Source organism: Protopterus annectens, chromosome 5.part1 (genome assembly GCF_019279795.1).
Source record: "Protopterus annectens isolate FY-2018-M chromosome 5.part1, PAN1.0, whole genome shotgun sequence".
Taxonomy (NCBI): domain Eukaryota; kingdom Metazoa; phylum Chordata; order Ceratodontiformes; family Protopteridae; genus Protopterus; species Protopterus annectens.
Window position 1 is genome coordinate 33,567,810 of NC_056736.1, and position 25,657 is coordinate 33,593,466.

A 25,657-nucleotide genomic window follows, 5' to 3' on the forward strand; every position below is an offset into this window, starting at 1 on the left:
GTTAGCAGCACATTAGTTGTCTGTGTAGTATGGAATACAGGTGTAGTATGGCCAATCACTGGCAAACCTCAAAAAGCACAGTTATGAAGTACTGAGAGACTGCCTATGTCCCCGCACAAGGCAGCATAAGGGGAATGTCCCGGGTATATCTGTGACTCAGCTGTAAGTAGCTTCTATATCACACATGCACCCAGCTCACCCCACCATCAGCCACAGGTTTATCACAGGTCATATCCTTGCTGTTGGGAATGATTACAGTATGACCCCACTTCTGTATGGGAATACCCACAAAATGCAGCATGCTGAAGAGGTGTCCTACGCAGTTGTGTCCCTAGCTGTAAGCAGCACCCTACCTGCATCCAGACCAATGGACCAATATGGACAGGAAGTATTGCCAGTAACACCTCGCACACTACCCTGTCACCCCAGGGGAATCCACTGGCTTGCAGTCTGGGAATGTTGGAGTTACAGAATGCACTGGCCTACTACAGATGGCCTGCATCACTACCAAATGGCTTACAGTCCTCTGTCAAAGACCTGTGCCTCACCTGTAGTGCCAGTGTATGGTATCTCATGGGGTCCTTACAAACAACCTAATACAGTCAACAGAACACAGATGCAAGGCCATGTTGACAAACCCCAGTAACATGCCCCCCATGTCCTACTGCCAGAACTGTGGACCAATCCATAAATACTGCTGGGATGAAGGGCCAACTATAGGGATACTTCCCAGATATCACTTGCATAATGTTAGGAAGAGGCTAGAATAACAGTGGGGGGTGTAGAAGCATGGACATCATGGAGTGTGTGAAGTCTGAAACACTGATGTGTGCCCATACTTCCCCTGCCTGCAAACCCATTAATGGGCAGCTACAAACCTGCTTGTAAACCACAATGTGAAGAGGAACTTCCCAGATATATGAGCCCTGCCTCTGGGTAACCAGGGTGAACCTGTACAGCTGAGAGGTATGGCCACAGCAGGATATGGCCACTCTGTTAAGTCGATATATGTACAAGAAGGGGATCCTAAGCCATCATACTACCAACTTTCTAGACCATTTACATAGACCCATCAGCAAGTGTTTGTAGCTATCCCTCCAGAATGGCAGGAGTGTTCAAGAATGTGTAGGCTGTGGCCCACAATACCGGACTCAGCTTCAATCATCTTGTATTTCCCGGTAAATAACTGTGAGCAAATAATTATATCTGTCAGTAGTTGATGACATAATAGATCACAGTGTAAAACAGTACATATGTCTGAATATCTCTGCTAACACCAACCATGTAATACAAGCAGCACAGACAGCAATAGTTACAGTATCCCCCTATCCTTCGCCCATTGTGACTCCATATTGTCAATCTATCTACAGATATCCTGCAGAAACAGTTTGCTAGCTGTAGGTGTAAAACACCAAACCCTGGACTGGAGTACAACACTACCTGGAATGGATTCACACACTCAATAAAGAATGTCATACTGGGCATGCGCCTACACTTAACAGAAATTAAGCACATGCCTGACAACACAGTGGACTATACATATCTGTCGTTTGCAGATGTCTGTGCACACACACCAAATTGTACACCATTTATGGTTCACACACACATTGCATAGGGATACTCACAAATATCTAAGGCCAACAGACTATAATATGTCAAACATACATACACAGAGATGTGGGGAAGAGAGAGACAGACAGTGACAGAGAGAATTCCATTATGAGGCCTGTCCCACCTACTTCACATCCAATTGGCCTATATCACAAGATGTGCTAATGTCAAACACTGTAGACATTCTTTTTGGTAGCCTTCAGCCCTATAGTGTCTGTGGTGCTTGTGATAGCTGTGTAACACAGTAGTACAAATACGTATTCATGTAGCATTTGTAAACTCAGTCCTGCCAAATGTAAGGATGTGTGTGACCATGTGTGTGTTTCCAGAGGAATGATTTATGGCCCATTCACACACACTGCACTTCCCATTGCCCATGTTAGCACTCCTGCTGATGTCAGTCTCCTTGAAATAACCCTTTGGGCAAATCTCAGTCCTATAATCTCTGTGGTGCTCACGATAACTGTATAATACTGTAATGTAGCAGATTAGTTAGGTAGGAGTTCTATTGCCAGACATGACAACTGTTAAAATATGGGTGTGTGTTTTGGAGATGAATGACTTTGAGCCAATTCACACTCACTACACCTCCCATTGCCCTACCTTGGCACACCTGCTAATGTCAGCCACCTTGAAATAACCCATTGGCCAAGTCTCAGCCCATAAGCTCTGTGGCGCTTGCAGTAGCTGTGCAATACTATAGTATAGCAAACTAGTTAGGTAGGAATTCTAATAATGGTCCTGGCAATTGTGCAAATGTGTGTATTTGTGTGAGAGAGTGTGAGTGTCATTGCTGACAAATGATTATGAGGACATTCACACTTACTACACTTCCCTTACCCCTCCTTTAGCACTGCTGCTGGTGTCACTCACCTTCAAAGATACCCTTGGACAGCTCTTCAACACATAAGCTCTGTGCTGCTTCTGATAACTGCATAATGCCATAGTGTAGCAAATGATCAAGGTAGGAGATCTAATCCTGGTCCTGACAACTGTGAAAATGTGTGTGTTTGTGTGAGAGAGTGTGTATGTCTTTGTTAACACCTGATTTTGAGGAAATTCACACTTACTACACTTCACTTACCCCTCCTTTAGCACTGCTGCTGGTGTCACGCACCTTCAAAGATACATTTGGACAGCTTTCCAACATGTAAGCTCCATGGTGCTTGTGATAACTGTATCATACCACAGTGTAGCAAACTAGTTGGGTAGGAGTTCTAATCCTGGTCCTGGCAAATGTGAAAATGTGTGTGTTTGTGTGAGAGAGTGCATGTGTCTTTGTTGACACCTGATTTTGAGGACATTCACACTTACTACACTTCCCTTATCCCTCCTTTAGCACTGTTGCTGGTGTCACTCACCTTCAGAGATACCTTTGGACATTTCTCTAACATTTAAGCTCTGTGGTGTGTGTAATAAATGTGTAACACCGTAGTAGCAATACATAGCTAGGTAGGGGTCGAAACTCAGTGCTGGCAAGTGTGTGTTTGTGTGTGTCATCTGTATATTGTGGGGTTGTTGGTGTGATTGTGTAATAACAGGATCCATTGGGGGTGGGTTTTGCTACATTATTATACTGAGGACCTATATGTCCCAATGTCCACATTACAAGGCCAACAGTTGTCAAACACCATAGAAGTTGGTGTAAACAATCCACAGCCATAAATGTCTACTGCCATGTGCACTGACTATGTGACAGTATGGATTAGTGAACAATATAGGCAACCCTTATAATACTCAGAGACCATTCTCCACCCACAGATCATACACAAACATGCTTGGCTCTTTCTCTCTTTCTTTCTTTCTTCCTTCCTTTCTTTCTCTCTGTCTCTCTCTATCTTTCCCTCTCTGGTAGACGTAGAAAATACATCTGTTTTGCATAGGCAGTAGCTTGACTTTTGTAGATAATGCTCATGATCAGCTGATGGCCTGTGCATGAATTGGAGCCCCCACTTACTAATTGCATGTGTAACAACTGTTGTTTCATTCCTGTAGCCAATTGCATGGAAACACACTCCTATAACTAAGCATTTCATGTGTGTGTTGGCCCTTTTCCTTCACTGTGAGCAGGAGTTCATGTGGGTTTCTGACAAACAGCATCACAGAGGGTAGTTGGAAATACCTCTTACAGCAAACACTGTGGAGACAAGCCAACAAACTAGAGGGGGTGTTTCAGACATGGGGACAGAATGTTAAGTATTGCTGTTTTACATTTGAAATAATGTAGGTTTAAGAGGGTTTGTGTGGATATGACTGTTCTGCATGATTTAAAGTCTGTCATGACAGTGTTATATGGTTGAAAAAACTCTCACCTCTAGGTCTATCTGCAGCCTGGCCAGAGGTTGGAGTCTTAGATTTGGTGTGTTACTCATACATTTTCTGTCTTTATAAATGCAGTAGCATACTCTGATGATTGTAGTCAGTAAATGGTAACATTTATGTGTGTTACTGACTTCATATCCCTCAGAAGAGATATGTTACAACAAACCCTGTTATTCCAGCAATTGTCCCTGTTTATAACAGCAAAATGTCAATATTGGTCCTGTATTTGTGCCTCTGTCCCTCAAGTCTGTCACCCTTTGTCCATATGTCATGTAGTAGCAATAATTAGATATACAAGGGTTTGTATTTCAGTCCTGGTAAATGTGTGTTTGTGGGTATGTCAGAGCATTAACATGGGTTTCAGTGAGTACAATCTCCAATGTGGGGTGGGGGCGCTGGCTATACTGTCTTTACACCATGGTACCCCCAGTACATGTCTCAGGGTCCACTGTATGAGCACCGCTTTCACCAACAACCATACAGGTAACTGATGACACTATCCATCCCAATGATGCATGTGCTGTGTGAAACAACTCTGTAACAGTATGGACTCACTGACAAAGTAGTCAGCATTGCTAAACCTAGGTCTGTCAACTGTGTCTATGACTGTATGTGTTTGTCAATATGTATATGACAGTATGTTATACTATATATTGTCCATTAACACCCAGTACATCCCATATTACCATACTGTATAAGGCTTGGTGATGTTGTTCACTTTACAGGAACCCCAGAACACACCTCACCCTACAAGCTCTGTGTTGTGTGCAATTAAGGCCAACCACATTAGTAGTAATAAGTGTCTCGGTAGGGGTTCTACTCATAGTGTTGCCAAGTAAGTGTGTGTGTATGTGACAGTATCTACTTCAGTTTGCAGAAAATATATTTCCCAGGAGATCATTTGTCCAAGAACTAACTGGCAGAAAGTAACATTTCAAAGCAATCATCTTGTGGAAATTCATTCCATCAAAACTAGTAGTGGATGTGTAAATGGCCTATTCCCCACTGTACAGCTGTACAGTGATACTGGAGTTGGTATATATGGTTGGGTGTGGTTGTTGTGGGCACAGCCACCCACATTGGGGTTATTGTTGTGCGTATCCCCCCACTTAGTGTGCTGTTATACTGTAGAGTTTATGTTAAGAGGTTAAGTAGTTGTTAATCACACTATGTGTGGTTCTACGCTACCCAACACCCTCCAGGATTGCACTACATTGGGTAAGAGGACATATACCCTGCCAGTACCATTTTCAATGACATTAAATCTGGTAGACTGATTATTTACTGATGTGATGTTTTGGAAATTTGGTCTTGGTGGAATTACATAGGCCAAAATTAGTTCTCTGCAAAATGAAAAACATCATTGTGAACAGTATTCTCTGTGTATTGCGTCAATACAAAAGCCTCTGTATGTGTGATATTCATAAGCATTTGGTGTGTGCCACTCAGGACACTTACCCTTGCCCACTGTAGAAGAGCAGCTTACATCAGCCACCATGCACTCACCCGTATACACCCCTCAGACCTATCAGCCATGTGGCACATGCAGTAACTGTTATACAGACCTGTTACCTGTGTTCAGCTGTGCCCAGGATATGATACAGTCAATGTGTCACCATAGTGCCACACCCCTTCTAGGAAAGGACAGCAGACCAATATTCTCCTGATACACAGACACCTAGAACACAAACTGAATACATTATGGAGACCACAATCAGGCAGTGTTAATAACAGCTATAATGCATCATGGCTGAACAGGTACACACCCTGATGTGTAAGCATTCAACAATCCAGCTGACAACATGTTAAACAGCATTGCATTGCTAAACTTTACTACATTTACAGTGTGCATCAGAACCATATTAGCATGTCCTTGCATCGATGGTATGGATGACAGGGATGTGGCACAGGTATCATCATATGCATAGGGTGTGGTTTTAGTTTACCAGAGACCTAGGCTGAGCCATTTGGTTGACATCATGTGTGTGGGTTAGGGGTTCTTTATTAAATGACCTGTGCAGACATGGTGTGGTATGGAGCTGCCCTAGCTGTGTTGGTGATGTGTGTGTGTGTATGTATGCACACAGTTCTGTGTGTGGCTGCCCTATACAGGGGTATGTTGGACATCTGCAGACCATACATGGTAGGGTGTGCAGTTCACCAGGCAGTAGCCAAGATATGGTACTCTCCCCTGATGATCAAAATTATCCGCTGGATCCGTCCCTGTTGGGACCAGCCAGGACCATTTGCACATGGTCTGCTGCATTGTTTTGAAGACAGCACTCCCCCTGCAGTGCTGGTGCTGGTACTGCCACTACGGGAGCAGCTATGATATGTTGCACATCCATGTAGACCTCCACCTGTTGGTGTTGACCTACATCCATGTGGCTGATGCCCTACTCCCACCACATGATCTACCGCAGACACCATACAGTTGAGGATTCCCAACATCTCTCCCAACCGTCCATTCATGACCTCTGCAAAATAACGGTAGGCATCTGCATGATCACAGATGTAGTCATGTACATCAGGAAGAGTAGCCCTCTGGAGCCTCAGACTATCTCTGGTGTAACATTCCATATGTGCCTGTGCCTCCATGGTGGCCCAAAACATGCATCTGGAGACACCTGCTGTAGCACTTCTTCCAGAGGCATGAAGGCCAGCAGCCCTCCTATGAGCACCCCTGCACATCTGTCATGTGGGACCTCACCAGTCATCCAGCTATGACTGGTGTCTAGAGACACACTTGCCATAGTCACCATACAGTTCTGCCCCATGCCAATACCTGCCAACTGTCCCTCATCTATGGTCACTGGTGATGGAGTATGCCTGGGCATTGTGACTGTGTGCCATGACTGGGTGGACAAAAGTGGCATGGCAACCAATGGCACAGATTCAGCCCCTGACAACCCTGTCTGTACCTCACTATGCCTATCATCATTGTCAGTGTCTCTATGGACACTAACATCAGTTTGCCTGCAAGATGGACCCTGACCCACCTCGCCACCTGTGAGGGGCAGACAGGAAATGTAAATTAAGACCTGTACATTATGGTTTACTTCCACACACACACACACACGCGCGCGCACACACACACACACACACACACACACACACACACACACACACACACACACACTTACTTGTGATGTGGCAAAAAGATATTACACAGACCTCTCATTACCGAACAGTCAACATGCATGACATATGACACTCAACAGCATGCACTAGAGCCAATCGTAATCCTTGTAACCAACATTACACATCTCTGTGATGCATGAGTTGTGTTAGGTGATGCCCCATCCCCTGGAACATACTCCACCCATGTACACATTATTGCTGTGCACCTGTACAGCACAGTGGCATGTACTGCGCCCCATACCTTATAAGTGTACAGACCATTGATGAATGTGTAGATGTCTGGCAGTTATGTTTGCTCTAGGGGGTTAACTACCGAGTGTAACTGGAGGCTGTTGAACTGAATCTTTAATTAAATATTGATTGATTCTTATTGTCAAGGCAAGTGTGTTTTTTACTGTTATATTACTTGAAGGCTTTGACCAAGACAGCAGAGTATCTTATTTTTTGCGGATTACTGTATCATATGTTTTCTTGGATAGTTGCATTAATCTGTTATTTTGTATTTCAGACACCTAAATGCTATAAGAAATGGCATAAACAACTTAAATGGTACACAAATAAACATTTATATTTATGCAAAATGGGTGGTGTTATGTCCTTGGCATTGAATGTGGGTACATGTGTTAATGCAGTAATTCTCATTTCTAGGAAAGAATCAGACTCTGGCTATTTGAAAAGGTGGGAACTGTAGGAATAATGGCTGTTTGATATTCTGTGCACTCTCTCTATATACTCTCTCTCTCTCTCTCTATATATATATATATATATATATACACACATATTTATACATTTATGTATATATATATATATATATATATATATATATATATATATATATAGATAGATAGATATATGTATGTGTGTGTGTAAGTGTATATATATCATTTGAATGTTTAGTGCTTCCACATTGTACATTCCCTATGGTAGACTGACTGTTCTGCATGATATGTTACAGATATCATCCCAACTTCTTACAGCTCAGATGATTTAGTGGTAACTCGCTGTGGCTATGGGGTGCAGGGTCCTGGTTTCAATACTTGCTAGGGCTGATTATTTTTTTGTTGCACAGAACAATGGCTGATGGATACAGAGTGATTAAGGCACTTCTAAGAAGTTGAAAGTGGGTTTGCGCGGGTTTGCATGGTGGTAAGCATTGCTAACTTCTGGTTAAATATGCTTACAGTCAGTCTTAACAGTGCTTAATCTGTGTAGGCATTGCTTAGCACCACACAAACAGGCTTACTCCTGCTTACTACTACTTACTCCAGTGTTAATTTCTTTAAAAGAAAAAAAAAAGGGGTGCTTGGAAAGTGGTGAAAAAGGCGGCATGGAAAAGGTAAAACAATATGAAAGATAGATAGGGATGTGCAGGATGGGTGTAGGGGAAATCCATAACTGTCCATTTCTTCTACATGTGTGTGTGTGTGTTTGGAGATGAATTATTTTGAGCCCATTCACACTCACTACACCTCCCATTGTCCTACCTTGGCACACCTGCTAATGTCATCCACCTTGAAATAACCCATTGACCAAGTCTCAGCCCATAAGCTCTGTGGCGCTTGCAGTAGTTGTGCAATACCATAGTATAGCAAACTAGTTAGGTAGGAATGCTAATAATGGTCCTGGCAATTGTGCAAATGTGTGTATTTGTGTGAGACAGTGTGAGTGTCTTTGTTAACACATGATTATGAGGACATTCACACTTACTACACTTCCCTTACCCCTCCTTTAGCATTGCTGCTGGTGTCACTCACCTTCAAAGATACCATTGGACAGCTCTTCAACATATAAGCTCTGTGCTGCTTGTGATAACTGCATAATGTGATAGTGTAGCAAATGATCGAGGTAGGAGTTCTAATCCTGGTCCTGACAACTGTGAAAATGTGTGTGTTTGTGTGAGAGAGTTTGTATGTATTTAACACCTGATTTTGAGGAAATTCACACTTACTACACTTCCCTTACCCCTCCTTTAGCACTGCTGCTGATGTCACACACCTTCAAAGATACATTTGGACAGCTTTCCAACATGTAAGCTCCATGGTGCTTGTGATAACTGTATCATACCACAGTGTAGCAAACTAGTTGGGTAGGAGGTCTAATCCTGGTCCTGGCAAATGTGAAAATGTGTGTGTTTATGTGAGAGAGTGTATATGTCTTTGTTGACACCTGGTTTTGAGGACATTCACACCTACTACACTTCCCTTATCCCTCCTTTAGCACTGTTGCTGGTGTCACTCACCTTCAAAGATACCTTTGGACATTTCTCTATCATTTAAGCTCTCTGGCGTGTGCAATAAATGTGTAACACCATAGTAGCAATACATAGCTAGGTAGGGGTCGAAACTCAGTGCTGGCAAATGTGTGTTTGTGTGTGTCATCAGTATCCTGTGGGGTTGTTGGTGTGATTGTGTAATAACAGGATCCATTGGGGGTGGGTTTTGCTGCATTATTATACTGAGGACCTATATGTCCCAATGTCCACATTACAAGGCCAACAGTTGTCAAACACCATAGAAGTTGGTTTAAACAATCCACAGCCATAAATGTCTACTGCCATGTGCACTGACTATGTGACAGTATGGATTAGTGAACAATATAGGCAACCCTTATAATACTCAGAGACCATTCTCCACCCACAGATCATATACAAACATACTTGGCTCTTTCTCTCTTTCTTCCTTTCTTCCTTTCTTTCTTTCTTTCTTTCTTTCTTTCTTTCTTTCTTTCTTTCTTTCTTTCTCTGTCTCTCTCTATCTCTCCCTCTCTGGTAGACATAGAAAATCTGTTTTGCATAGGCAGTAAATTGACTTCTGTAAATAATGCTCATGATCAGCTGATGGCCTGTGCATGAATTGGAGCCCCCACTTGCTAATTGCATGTGTAACATCTGTTGTTTCATTCCTATAGCCAATTGCATGGAAACACACTCCTATAACTAAGCACTTCATGTGTGTGTTGGCCCTTTTCCTTCACTATGAGCAGGAGTTCATGTGGGTTTCTGACAAATAGCATCACAGAGGGTAGTTGGAAATACCTCTTACAGCAAACACTGTGGAGCCAAGCCAACAAACTAGAGAGTGGTGTTTCAGACCTGGGGACAGAATGTAAGTATTGTTGTTTTACATTTGAAGTAATGTTGGTTTAAGAGGGTTTGTGTGTATATGACTGTTCTGCATGATTTAAAGTCTGGCATGACAGTGATTTGTGGTTGAGAAAACTCTCACCTGTAAGGCTATCTGCAGCCTGGCCAGAGGCTGGAGTCTTAGAATTTGGTGTGTTACTCACACATTTTCTGTCTTTATAAATGCAGTAGCATACTCTGATGACTGTAGTCAGTAAATGGTAACATTCATGTGTGTTACTGACTTCATATCCCTCAGAAGAGATATGTTACAACAAACCCTGTTACACCAACAATTGTCTCTGTTTATAACATCAGTATGTCAACATTGGCCCTGTATTTGTGCCTCTGTCCCTCAAGTCTGTCACTCTTTGTCCATATGTCATGTAGTAGCAATAATTAGATACACAAGGGTTTGTATTTCAGTCCTGGTAAATGTGTGTTTGTGGGTATGTCAGAGCATTAACATGGATTTCAGTGAGTACGATCTCCAATGTGGGGTGGGGGTGCAGATTATACCGTCTTTACACCATGGTACCCCAAGTACATGTCCCAGGGTCTACTGTATGAGCACTGCTTTCACCATCAACCATACAGGTAATTAATTACACTATCCAGCCCAATGATGCATGTGCTGTGTGCAACAACTCTGAAAGTATGGACTCACTGACAAAGTAGTCAGCACTGCTAAACCTAGGTCTGTCAACTGTGTCTATGACTGTATGTGTTTGTCAATATGTATATGACAGTATGTTATACTATGTATTGTCCATTAACACCCAGTACATCACATATTACCATACTGCACACGGCTTGGTGATGATGTTCACTTTACAGGAACCCCAGGACACACCTCACCCTACAAGCTCTGTGGTGTGTGCAATTAAGGCCAACCACATTAGTAGCAATAAGTGACTAGGTAGGGGTTCTACTCTCAGTGTTGCCAAGTAAGTGTGTGTGTATGTGAAGGTATCTACTTCAGTTTGCAGAAAATATATTTTACAGGAGATCATTTGTCCAAGAACTAACTGGCAGAAAGTAACATTTCAAAGCAATCATCTTGTGGAAATTCATTCCATCAAAACTAGTAGTGGATGTGTAAATGGCCTCTTCCCCACTGTACAGCTGTACAGCGATACTGGAGTTGGTGTATATGGTTGGGTGTGGTTGTTGTGGGCACAGCCACCCACATTGGGGTTATTGTTGTGCGTATCCCCCCACTTAGTGTGCTGTTATACTGTACAGTTTATGTTAAGAGGTTAGGTAGTTGTTAATCACACTATGTGTGATTCTACGCCACCCCACACCTTCCGGGATTGCACTACATTGGGGAAGAGTACATATACCCTTCCAGTACCATTTTCAATGTCATTAAATCTGGTGGACTGATTATTTACTGATGTGATGATTTGGCAATTTGGTCTTGGTGGAATTACATAGGCCAAAATTATTTCTCTGCAAAATGAAATACATCCATGTGAACAGTATTCTCTGTGTATTGCATCAACACAAAAGTCTCTGTATGTGTGATATTCACAAGCATTTGGTGTTTGTCTCCCAGGACACTTACCGTTGCCCACTGTAGAAGAGCAGCTTACATCTGCCACCATACACTCACCCATATACACCACTCCGACCTATCAGCCATGTGGCACATGCAGTAACTGTTATACAGACCTGTTACTTGTGTTCAGCTGTGCCCGGGATATGATACAGTCAATGTGTCACCATAGTGCCACACCCCTTCTAGGAAAGGACAGCAGACCAATATTCTCCTGACACAGAGACACCTAGAACACAAACAGAATACATTATGGAGACTACAATCAGGCAGTGTTAGTAACAGCTATAATGCATCATGGCTGAACAGGTACACACCCTGATGTGTAAGCATTCAACATTCCAGCTGACAACACGTTAAACAGCATTGCATTGCTAAACTTTACTTCATTTACCGTGTGCATCAGAACCATATTAGCATGTTCTTGCATCGATGGTATGGATGACAGGGATGTGGCACAGGTATTCTCATATGCATAGGATGTGGTGTTGGTTTATCAGAGACCTAGGCTGAGCCATTTGGTTGACATCATGTGTGTGGGTTAGGGGGTTCTTTATTAAATGGCCTGTGCAGACGTGGTATGGTATGGAGCTGCCCTAGCTGTGTTGGTGATGTGTGTGTGTATGTATGCACACAGTTCTGCTGTGTGGCTGCCCTATACAGGGGTATGTTGGACATCTGCAGACCATACATGATAGGGTGTACAGTTCACCATGTCCAACCATGGCCACAGGAACTGAGCCTGTTAGGGGTTGCATGGGCACCACCAGGCAGTAGCCGAGATATGCTACTCTCCCCAATGATCAAAATTATCTGCTGGATCTGCATCCCTGTTGTGACCAGCCTGGACCATTCTGGTGAGGACAGCACTCCCCCTACAGTGCTGGTGCTGGTACTGCCACTATGGGAGCAGCTATGATATGTTGCACATCCATGTAGACCTCCACCTGTTGGTGTTGTTGACCTATATCCATGTGGCTGATGCCCTACTCCCACCAAATGCTCTTCCACAGACATCATACAGTTGAGGATTCCCAACATCTCACCCAACCGTCTATCCATGACCTCTGCAAAATAACGGTAGGCACATGCATGATCACAGATGTAGTCATGTACATCAGGAAGAGTAGCCCTCTGGAGCCTCAGGCTATCTCTGGTGTAACATTCCATATGTGCCTGTGCCTCTATGGTGGCCCAAAACATGCATCTGGAGACACCTGCAGTGGCAATTCTTCCAGAAGAATGAAGGCCAGCAGCCCTCCTATGAGCACCTTTGCACATCTGTCATGTGGGACCTCACCAGTCATCCGGCTATGACTAGTGTGTAGAGACACACTTGCCATATTCACCATACTATTCTGCCCCATGCCAATACCTGCCAACTGTCCCTCATCTATGGTCACTGGTGATGGAGTATGTTTGGGCATTGTGACTCTGTGCGGCGATTGGGTGGATAAAAGTGGGATGGCAACCAATGGCACAGATTCAGCCCCTGACAACCGTGCCTGTACCTCACTATGCCTATCATCATTGTTAGAGTCTGTATGGACACTAACATCAGTTTCCCTGCAAGATGGACTCTGACGCTCCTCGCCGCTTGTGAGGGGCAGACAGGAAATGTAAATTAAGACCTGTACATTATAGTTTAATTCTACACACACACACACACACACACACACACACACACACACACACACACTTACTTACAGGTGATGTGCAACAAAGATATTACACAGACCTCTCTTTATCCAACAGTCGACATGCATGACATATGGCACTCAACAGCATGCACTGCAGCCATTTGTAATCCTTGTTACCAACATTATACATCTCTGTGATGCATGAGTTGTGTTAGGTGATGCCCCATCTCCTGGAACACACTCCACCCATGTACACATTATTGCTGTGCACCTGTACAGCACACTGGGATGTACTGTACACCATACCTTATAACTGTACAGACCATTGCTGAATGTGTAGATGTCTGACAGTTATGTTTGCTCTGTTGCTCACAGCTCCTATGTGTTTGTCTGACATATAACTGGGATGATATGAGGACTGATGTCAATAATTATTGCCTGACCTTTGATTTGGAGATGCCATCATCAGCAGTGCATGTATCTGCAATAAAATCTGATTACACCAACAACCTTCAAAGCTTAATGTGGATATGAGGAGTGTATACACACGTGTTGACATTCCAGCCTCTTCTAAGATATGCAATGGGGCCACAATTCTGCATTTGTTAACATTACACACACCTGATATGTGACATATGGCCTGTGCAATCCAATGCAGTATCAAACAAATGTGTTAGTCATGGAGTTGCTGAATGAGATGCATACAATATGTGGGTTGCATAAGTGTGCACACTCTTAACATAATGGTTTGTTGAAGAACCTGTAAAGTGAACTACAGCAATTGCTATTCCTAGAAGGGGGATACTAGCATGGCTTACATTTACTTCATATTATTTGGTCTGTCTGCCCTACAAAGGTCCCCCATCTCTGCCAGATTGCAAGGTCAGCTCATGTGCACAGCCCTTGGAGGTCACACAGTGACTTCAATATTGCTGAAGAGTCTGGGTTATGTCTGGCACAATTCATAATCTTGACCGTGTTCAGATACAGCCATTCTTAGCTAGCTTTGGATGTATGCTTCAGTTCACTGTGGTGTTTCAAGCTGACACCCCTCCCCATCCTCAGCCTTATTGCAGATGCCTGACAACTATGGGCCACACATGAATGTTAACTTGCAGTGTTCCAAATTCCAAACATCATGTTTACCGGCCTAGTTCCAGCTACTGAACAGCAACCCTAAAGGTTTACACTGGCACCAGCAAGCTAAAAGTTGGGGACGGTGGTCCTGAGGTGGAGTGAGGTGTTGCTTGTGCACCAAAAGTATCTTTATGAATACTGTCTGTAGGTTTGAGCCTTGGTCTCATGACACCATTACACATTGCAACACATGCCTTTGGGAGACTTGATGTTATGCTTATGGTACCTTTATAGAGCCGTGGATGATGTTTTATGTGGGACCAATCTTCCGTCTGATTACCTTAACACATAGGCCACACTTATGCAGAATTCAGGCAATTGTTGACACAGGTACTGCACAGGCAGTACTTGCTAGACATTCCTGAAACTCCCGCAGTGTTGCTGCATGTCTGTGTAGAACCTACATGAGCAGTTTGCAACATGTTTTGTCATCTGTTTTGGATGGTCATCTGTTTAATTTCTACATCACTGTTGTTCTGTATTTCATACATCCATAGATGACTGTCTGCACTGCTTGCCATGGGATATGCAAAGGTAAGTAAAGGTTACTATTCCCACTCTTGACTGCTACCTTTCGGGTATGGGATTCATTTAATAGTTTATAAGATGTGTGCAAGCCATCGCTGCCTCTATTGCAGGCGACTGAGCATATGTCGTGGACATACTTTTTGGACAGCAGATCATTACTTGATGTAACATTGGGGCACTGTACTTGATGTTAGGTGTGTACTCAAGAAGAGTGAATGCTGTCAGTACATCGCAAGCTGCCTCCACAATATGTTATTTGGAGTTTGTGCACACATATGCTTTCAGTGTTTTGTAAGGTTTGTATTCCCCATACTTGTTGTCCTAACATAGTATTCCATATTACACATTCATTACTCATGTTGGGATCACATTACAGGTTGTAAACGGTGTGGAGTGTGTTATTGTGGTCTGCTGTTGTATATATCAGGAACAGTTGCCATTGTAATAGTGGTGTATATACTGTTGCATCTACTCTACTAGGGTAATGTTTCATACTTGTCCCTCCTATAAGCCATTTGTCCCACCATTTTGTTTATCTCTGTCCACACATTTTGCACGGACAGGTTGTGAGGTATACTTCAGGAATCTTACATACCCCTCAGATATGCCACCATGGCGACCACTGCGATGCAGTGCAGTTAACACCAACAAAAATGAACATGTACAGCATGAATTATGGGTAGGGGTGTTAAATGTGTGCATAGCAAATAGCATGATCTTAACATGGCTGGTGTTTTCGCAAACCTAAATGAAACAACTCAATATTCACCAGCAACCGGCTGCTGTCCCAGTTGTATACCAGAGGGACCTAAATAGTGTGAGAGAAATAATGTCAGTATCCACACCTGTGGCATTGGTACAGGGTGGAAGCAGCATTTCAGCACATCAACAGTACAAACCCCAATGCTAAGGATTATGCACATCTGTGCATTACTACACTCCAGCAACAGACTTCTTATTTGACATATGCATGCACATACTTTACAGATAAAAATGGATAAGCAACAGTGTTCTAGTAATGTGCACTGGGGCCTTACCTGCACGCTCCTCGTCCATTGTGTGGGTGGCACCCACCTCCACAATGCTGTCTTCAGCTTGATGGCTTGTCTGATGGGCTGGTGCCCCAAGGCTGGTGACACGCTCCTCAGCATGTGTCAGTGGGGGCTGGATGGCCTGACCCCCATCTGTGGCTAGCCGTTCCCTCACAATGGCAGCAGCATGCTGACAGGCCAGGCGGATGAGGTCAGTGCAATAATGCCGCACCTGTTCATAATTTCGGCTGTACAGGCCAACATTGTTTACCTGTGGACAAGCTCGTTCCACAGGGTGGTCCTCTCCTGCAGATCCTGGGCTCTGTGGCTGAATATGATGCTGTGATGATTTATGACATATTGTGTGAGGCTCTCATTCTCTGTGTTGGTAAATGCTGGAAGCAGTGGACGTTGCATAATACCTGGAAGACATAAACAGGAAAAAAGGTTACTGGACCTCATACGGTTGTCCACTTGCACATCAACAGTGGATATTACTTGGAAATAATCCAGACTATACCATAACACAGTAAGCTATCATGGCTTTGGTATCTTGCATTACATGCCTGGCCCTGACCTGTCCATTTCCCCCAGTGTTGGACACTTAATGGCATAATCCACTATCCTCCATTCATTTCTCTGTAGAGGGATGACAGTGCCCATCTTCTATTTGGATTGTGTGTGGATGTTGGCAAGTCTGTGTTTGACTGTAGTGTGTGATGGAGCTGTGAGTGCATGCCTGATTTCATGTAGGAGGCAGACTGTGATGTTCTCATGACCCATGGAGACTTGCTGTTGTTGCCATCATTTGGCATTGTGTACATGCTCAACATTGATGCAGGCAGGAGTGTGGTTGCTGTGCTTATCCCCCTGTACAAATGTTGTGGACAGGGTTGCACTGTTCCCACCTAACCTGTCTGATGCAGGTTGCCTGTATCGATGGCATGTGTGTATGAGGTGTGCTTTACCCCAAGTACAGGTTGAATTGTGTTACTGCCTCTGAGACTGACTACATATGTTTAGACATTGTTGCAATTGGCCTTGGTGATGTGGATATGTTTCATTTATAGCCATAGTCAGCCTTACAGGAAGTCACCTGTGAAACTACATGCTTGCTGAGAGGTGGACTTGCATCCAAGTTTTGGTCTGCACCTATGTGTCCCTGTACAGCCACTATAGCAACCGATTATGTGCTTTGTGTCTTGCTGCTGTCCACCAAGGGGCATTACACTATCGTTGGTGGAGGCTGGTTGTACAGCTCAGGTACTGTTGATTCCACATAGCTACAGTGGATATAAAGTGTACAGCCCCCTGTTACATTGCCTGGTAGTTGTGCATTTGAAACATGACCCCACAAAAGCTCATGTCAACACAATCCCCACCTTTAATTTGACCTATAGCCTGATCAATTCAATAGAAAACATAACAATCTTTCCCGTGAAAACATATGGGAAATAATACTCAGTACAGTAAGCCATTTGAATGTGTGTGCACACCATTAAACTGATATGTTGTGTAAACACCTGCTGAGATGATTACATCATCTATTTGTCTTGGTTTGTACTATAACATCATGTCACATCTTCACTTGGCAATAGTTGCTCACATTCTATGATACAGCTTTGTTTCTTTTTCAATAGAATTCTACAGGTTACGAGTCACATTTGAGGTGAGAAACATTTTGAAAATGACTTTTTGTGGTTTCATTGGCATACAACACACAAACCTGACATTCCAACAGGGGTGTGTACACTTTGGATATCCACTGAATATGGGTGTTTATATAGCTGTTAGTGGTAGACATGGACAGTGGGTCATAACACAGTTGTACACTTCTCTGATTACTACCTGATAATCATGCCTACTGTAGTACCCATATCAGTGTCATGACAATGCAACAAACAATAGCTATACTCATTTTATTTTGTTGTATGCAGTGACACTGATATTACACACATGTGCAACATGCACAACCTATTTTCCGGACAGCTTGTAACCCATGTTATTAATTTTGTGTCTTTCAGCTGAACATACGTATACATACACATACTCCAGGGGATACCTGGTATACATTTGTGTCGTATGTCAGTATGGCAAACTGTATTTACAGTCTTGTAGCTCAATCATACTTCTCAAACTGTTATACCAGGCTTCTGGGCAATGGACCACATCAATGGGTGACAACAGGGGAATCAATATTGATAATGTATTAATATAGCTGACATAACACAAGTATATGTGTATGTGACTACAGATATCAGTCACAACTGTGAATATCGTCCAGCAGACCACTGTACAGCTGAATGTTATTAATTCAATGCATCACATGCAGTGTAACACACAAATCAGCAACAGTATCTACTATGCACATGCCCTATATAGGTATCTTAGATTTAAAATACAAACATGTATAATACCCATATTCGCAAGTAACATATGGATATGGGCAACATCCCATTAACTGGCCTAGTAGTGGCACAGTCACGGCTGTTTGACAGATACTCTAGTGGTTGTCATATGTGAGTTGTCCTTTCCCAGGGTGAGTCAGGCTCCTCATCTGTGACCCGACCTATCCACCTCTTACAGCATCACATGTAGACAAAGCCTAATATTAGGGTGGATATATAGGGCCAGATCTTAAATATGCCTGTTACAAACCTATGAAGTTTGTAGCATACCACATTTTGCATTACCATGACTGTTCTTAAGGTGGTGGAGTCTGAAACAAAAGTGTTTTCCATTACTTCATGACTTCCACCTCCAGCTATTTGCCAGACTAATATAGATGTTAGGCGGAACAGACCAAACACTGTGATGGATAAATCTTGACATTCTGTGAAGATCTGCACAGTTGACAGGTATGGCCCACTCAGACAGAGACAGATGCTATGTCCATAGCAGTTGTTCAGCAGGACATCATTACAGCAAGTCTTGAAGGCACATATAAATCTTTCAAAATCAGCTATCCCATTATTGCAGACCAAGTACTACATTAAATTGCATGCTTACATGTTTCACATACGTGTTTTATTGTTATGCTCTCTTTTGTGTTCCAGTTGATGTCTTCCTTGTTTGGTTTGGTTATATTTATTTTAGTATTATTTTTGTTTTTTAGGATTCTTTTGGGGTTTTTTTCTCTCTCTCTCTGTCTCTCTCTCCACTACAGGGATTGAGCTAGTTTGAATAGGTTGCAGCATGGCTTTTGTAGGTGATGCTTATGATCAGGTGACGGCCTCTGCAACAATTGGTGTTCCCCACTTGCTAATTGCATGCAAGCAGCTGTGTAGTTCTTCCAATAGCCAATGCCATAGCAGCTCACTACTATAAATGACTACATGTGGTCCTTGTCCCTTTACCTTGCCTGTATGGAAGACATCCTTCATGTGTGGGGGGCAGCAGTGTTACAGACAGCAGGTAGGGATACCTCTTACAACAAGACTTGTGGACACAGGCCAACTACATGTTTGTATAAGGTTCCAGACCTAGGGACAGAGTGTGAGTATTGCTGTTATATGCTTTGAATATTGCTAGTTTTACAGGGTTTGTGTGTACATGCTAGTTTTGCATGGAATGCAGTCTGTCTGCATAGCTCTCAACTGTGGGGTTATCCACATGATGGCCAGAGGTTTGGCTGTTATGTTTTGTCTGTTCCCCACACAGCTGTTGTCTTTGACAAATCAGTGGCATTCTCTCTGTTGATTGCTATCAGTACATGGCAACATCCATTTCTGTTTCTGAAGTCATATTCCTCAGGAAGAGTTGTTTGCAACCAATCCTGTAACACCAGCAACTTTCACAGTGTATAACAGAAATATTTCAAATGTGGAGCTGTGTTTTAGCCTCTGTCCTCCACTTATATACCAGGCTTTGTCCAAATGTCATGCAGTAAGATGTTGATAGGTATGGTATATCATTATTTAGTGCTGACATTCCTGCTATCATTCCAGTGATGTTGTGGACTCCCATACATGTTGTGGGGTAGGGGCATATATGTGAGGGCTACAGCTGGGCAACATGTGTGACCCTGTACAGTCAAGAGGTCAGTGTATAGAGAATGCTGCTATATGTCCTTGTAAGACATTTTATGGGGGAGATGCTATTAAATGTTTTTAATCTAGGTTATTAAAGCATGTTAGGGATATTACTAATAAGAAACATAAAGGTATATGGCTGTACATTTTCATACATTTCACCATGGGGATAGTGGTGGATTAGAGCTTATGTTTTGCACACAGTTCTGTTTGTCAGTGTGAGAATGCAGTTTGATGTTAAGCATTGTTATGTAAATGATCCATTTACATTGTAACAATTGATACTTTTCCCACTAGGGTGTTAACTACAGAGTGTAATTGGAGGCTGCTGAACTGAATCTTTAATTAAGTATTGATTGATTCTTATAGTCAAGGCAAGTGTGTTTTTTACTGTTATATTACTTGAAGGCTTTGGCCAAGACAGCAGAGTATCTTATTTTTTGTGGATTACTGTATCCTATGTTTTCTTGGATAGTTGCATTAATCAGTTATTTTGTATTTCAAACACCTAAATGCTATAAGAAATGGCATAAACAACTTAAATGGTACACAAATAAACATTTATATTTATGCAAAATGGGTGGTGTTATGTCCTTTGCATTGAGTGTGGGTATATGTTTTAATGCAGTAATTCTCATTTCTAGGAAAGAATCAGACTCTGGCTATTTGAAAAGATGGGAACTGTAGGAATAATGGCTGTCTGATATTCTGTGCACTCTCTCTATTCTCTCTCTCTCTCTCTCTCTCTCTATATATATATATATATATATATATATATATATATATATATATATATATATATATACACACACACATATTTATATATGTATGTGTATATATATATATATATATATATATATATATACACACACACATATTTATATATTTATGTATATATATATATATATATATATATATATATATATATATATATATATATATATATATATTTATGTATATATATATATATATATATATATATATATATACATATGTATGTGTGTGTATGTGAGTGTATATATATCATTTGAATGTTTAGTGCTTCCACATTGTACATTCCCTATGGTAGACTGACTGTTCTGCATGATATGTTACAGATATCATCCTAACTTCTTACAGCTCAGATGGTTTAGTGGTAACTCGCTGTGGCTATGGGGTGCAGGGTCCTGGGTCCAATACTTGCTAGGGCTGATTATTTTTTTGCTGCACAGAACAAGGACTGATGGATACGGAGTGATTAAGTCTCTTCTAAGCAGTTGTAAGTGGGTTTGCGTGGTGGTAAGCAAAGCTAAATTCTGGTTAAATATGCTTACAGTCAATTAGCCTTAACAGTGCTTAATCTGTGTAGGCATTGCTTAGCATCATACAAACAGGATTACTCCTGCTTACTACTGCTTACTCCAGTGTTAATTTCTTTAAAAGAAAAGAAAAAATGGGTGCTAGGAAAGTGGTGAAAAATGGGGCATGGGGAAGGTAAAACAATATAAAAGATAGCTAGGGATGTGCAGGATGGGTGTAGGGAAGATCCATAGCTGTCCATTTCTTCTACATGTGTGTGTGTATTTGGAGATGAATGATTTTGACGCCATTCACACTCACTACACCTCCCATTGCCATACCTTGGCACAACTGCTAATGTCAGCCACCTTGAAATAACCCATTGGCCAGGTCTCAGCCCATAAGCTCTGTGGCACTTGCAATAGTTGTGCAATACCATAGTATGGCAAACTAGTTAGGCAGGAATTCTAATAATGGTCCTGGCAATTGTGCAAATGTGTGTATTTGCGTGAGAGACTGTAAGTGCCTTTGTTGACACATGATTATGAGGACATTCACATTTACTACACTTCCCTTACCCCTCCTTTAGCACTGCTGCTGGTGTCACTCACCTTCAAAGATACCCTTGGGCAAATCTTCAACATATAAGCTCTGTGCTGCTTGTGATAATTGCATAATGCCATAGTGTAGCAAATTATCTAGGTAGCAGTTCTAATCCTGGTCCTGACAACTGTGAAAATGTGTGTGTTTGTGTTAGATTGTGTGTATGTCTTTGTTAACACCTGATTTTGAGGAAATTCACACTTACTATACTTCCCTTACCCCTCCTTTAGCACTGCTGCTGGTGTCACGCACCTTCAAAGATACATTTGGACAGCTTTCCAACATGTAAGCTCCATGGTGCTTGTGATAACTGTATCATACCACAGTGTAGCAAACTAGTTGGCTAGGAGTTCTAATCTTGGTCCTGGCAAATGTGAAAATGTGTGTGTTTGTGTGAGAGAGTGTATATGTCTTTGTTGACATCTGGTTTTGAGGATAATCACACTTACTACACTTCCCTTTTCCTTCCTTTAGCACTGTTGCTGGTGTCACTCACCTTCAAAGATACCTTTGGACATTTCTCTAACATTTAAGCTCTGTGGCATGTGCAATAAATGTGTAACACCATAGTAGCAATACTTAGCTAGGTAGGGGTTGAAACTCAGTGCTGGCAAGTGTGTGTTTGTGTGTGTCATCAGTATCCTGTGGTGTTGTTAGTGTGATTGTGTAATAACAGGATCCATTGGGGGTGGGTTTTGCTACATTATTGTACTGAGGACCTCTATTTCCCAATGTCCACATTACAAGGCCAACAGTTGTCAAACACCATAGAAGTTGGTGTAAACAATCCGCAGCCATAAATGTCTACTGCCATGTGCACTGACTATGTGACTGTATGGATTAGTGAACAATATAGGCAACCCTTATAAAACTCAGAGACCATTCTCCACCCACAGATCATATACAAACATGCTTGGCTCTTTCTTTCTTTCTTTCTTTCTTTCTTTCTTTCTTTCTTTTTTTCTTTCTGTCTCTCTCTATCTTTCCCTCTCTGGTAGATGTAGAAAATATGTCTGTTTTGCATAGGCAGTAGCTTGACTTTTGTAGATAATGCTCATGATCAGCTGATGGCCTGTGCATGAATTGGAGCCCCCACTTGCTAATTGCATGTGTAACAACTGTTGTTTCATTCCTGTAGCCAAATGCATGGAAACACACTCCTATAACTAAGCATTTCATGTGTGTGTTGGCCCTTTTCCTTCACTGTGAGCAGGAGTTCATGTGGGTTTCTGAAAAACAGCATCACAGAGGGTAGTTGGAAATACCTCTTACAGCAAACACTGTGGAGACAAGCCAACAAATTAGAAGGGGGTGTTTCAGACATGGGGACAGAATGTAAGTATTGCTGTTTTACATGTGTAGTAATGTTGGTTTAAGAGGGTTTGTGTGTATATGACTGTTCTGCATGATTTAAAGTCTGGCATGATAGTGTTTTGTGGTTGAGAAAACTCTCACTTGTAGGGCTATCTGCAGTCTGGCCAGAGGTTGGAGTCTTAGATTTGGTGTGTTACTCACACATTTTCTGTCTTTATAAATGCAGTAGCATACTCTGATGATTGTAGTCAGTAAATGGTAACATTCATGTGTGTTACTGACTTCATATACCTCAGAAAAGATATGTTACAGCAAACCCTGTTATGCCAGCAATTGTCTCTGTTTATAACATCAATATGTCAATATTGGTCCTGTATCTGTGCCTCTGTCCCTCAAGTCTGTCAACCTTTTTTCCATATGTCATGTAGTAGCAATACTTAGATACACAAGGGTTTGTATTTCAGTCCTGGTAAATGTGTGTTTGTGGGTATGTCTGAGCATTAACATGAGTTTCAGGCAGTACAATCTCCAATGTGGGGTGGGGGTGCTGGCTATACTGTCTTTACACCATGGTACCCCCAGTACATGTCCCAGGGTCCACTGTATGAGCACTGCTTTCACCATCAACCATACAGGTAACTGATGACAATATCCAGCCCAATGATGTATGTGCTGTGTGCAACAACTCTGTAACAGTATGGACTCACTGACAAAGTAGTCAGCTCTGCTAAACCTAGGTCTTTCAACTGTGTCTATGACTGTATGCGTTTGTCAATATGTATATGACAGTATGTTATACTATGTATTGTCCATTAACACCCAGTACATCCCATATTACCATACTGTACAAGGCTTGGTGATGTTGTTCACTTTACAGGAACCCCAGGACACACCTCACCCGACAAGCTCTGTGGTGTGAGCAATTAAGGCCAAACACATTAGTAGCAATAAGTGCCTAGGTAGGGGTTCTACTCTCAGTGTTGCCAAGTAAGTGTCTATGTATGTGAAGGTATCTACTTCAGTTTGCAGGAAATATATTTCCCAGGAGATCATTTGTCCAAGAACTAACTGGCAGAAAGTAACATTTCAAAGCAATCATCTTGTCGAAATTCATTCCATCAAAACTAGTAGTGGATGTGTAAATGGCCTCTTCCTCAATGTACAGCTGTACAGCGATACTGGAGTTGGTATATATGCTTGGGTGTGGTTGTTGTGGGCACAGCCACCCACATTGGGTTTATTGTTGTGTGTATCCCACCACTTAGTGTGCTGTTATACTGTACAGTTTATGTTAAGAGGTTAAGTAGTTGTTAATCACACTATGTGTGGTTCTATGCCACCCCACACCCTCCGGGATTGCACTACATTGGGGAAGAGGACATATACCCTGCCAGTATCATTTTCAATGACATTAAATCTGGTGGACTGATTATTTACTGATGTGATGTTTTGGTAATTTGGTCTTGTTGGAATTACATTGGCCAAAATTAGTTCTCTGCAAAATGAAATACATCCATGTGAACAGTATTCTCTGTGTATTGCATCAACACAAAAGCCTCTGTATGTGTGATATTCACAAGCATGTGGTGTGTGCCACCCAGGACACTTACCGTTGCCCACTGTAGAAGAGCAGCTTACATCAAGCCACCATGCACTCACCCATATACACCCCTCAGACCTATCAGCCATGTGGCAAATGCAGTAACTGTTACACAGACCTGTTACTTGTGTTCAGCTGTGCCCAGGATATAATACAGTCAATGTGTCACCATAGTGCCACACTCCTTCTAGGAAAGGACAGCAGACCAATATTCTCCTGACACAGAGACACCTAGAACACAAACAGAATACATTACAGAGACCACAATCAGGCAGTGTTAGTAACAGCTGTAATGCATCATGGCTGAACAGGTACACACCCTGATGTGTAAGCATTCAACATTCCAGCTGACAACACGTTAAACAGCATTGCATTGCTAAACTTTACTTCATTTACCGTGTGCATCAGAACCATATTAGCATGCCCTTGCATCAATAGTATGGATGACAGGGATGTGGCACAGGTATCATCATATGCAAAGGGTGTAGTGTTGGTTTACCAGAGACCTAGGCTGAGCCGTTTGGTTGACATCATGTGTGTGGCTTAGGGGGTTCTTTATTAAATGGCGTGTGCAGACGTGGTGTGGTATGGATCTGCCCTAGCTGTGTTGGTGATGTGTGTGTGTGTATGTATGCATACAGTTCTGTTGTGTGGCTGCCCTATACAGGGGTATGTTGGACATCTGCAGACCGTACATGTTAGGGTGTACAGTTCACCATGTCTAATCACGGCCGCAGGA